The sequence below is a fragment of the Triticum aestivum genome, chromosome 6A, assembly GCF_018294505.1.
Source record: "Triticum aestivum cultivar Chinese Spring chromosome 6A, IWGSC CS RefSeq v2.1, whole genome shotgun sequence".
Taxonomy (NCBI): Eukaryota; Viridiplantae; Streptophyta; class Magnoliopsida; order Poales; family Poaceae; genus Triticum; species Triticum aestivum.
The window spans coordinates 4,981,707-4,982,028 of NC_057809.1; the positions used below are offsets into that span (position 1 = coordinate 4,981,707).

General features: G+C 46.3%; 1 long non-coding RNA gene across 1 annotated transcript in view; it reads left to right on the forward strand.

Annotated features, from left to right (window-relative positions):
- The window catches only part of LOC123131591 (uncharacterized), a 2,081-nt gene extending 1,765 nt beyond the window's left edge, over positions 1–316 (forward strand). Inside the window, exons 2-3 of the long non-coding RNA XR_006464198.1 lie at positions 95–173; positions 245–316. This is a non-coding gene — a long non-coding RNA (uncharacterized lncRNA). The remainder of the gene's footprint in view (positions 1–94; positions 174–244) is intronic.
- Positions 317–322: the final 6 nt, after the last annotated feature.

A 322-nucleotide genomic window follows, 5' to 3' on the forward strand; every position in this document is an offset into this window, starting at 1 on the left:
TGTGAATTGTACAGCTCTAGCTGGCCACAAGTATTTATCCATATATGGATGTTTTGTTTGCTAAAAGAGACTTCTGATCTGTTGATTTCTGCAGGCGGCGGTGATGAGACTATTTGCAGCAGGTAGCAATGGAAATAATAGAAGTCCATCTTGCTGGGCATTTCCGTGTGCAGGTCCTTTCTGTTACTCCCTTAGTGCATTCCTTATCTGAAGCTTCCATTCATCTTTGATACTTACTTCGCAGTAAACGACAGCGCCCGGGAGTCTGAACCCCTCGTTTTCATTCAGCCTCAGCACCAACACCTACAGGCAGGCTGGTGCC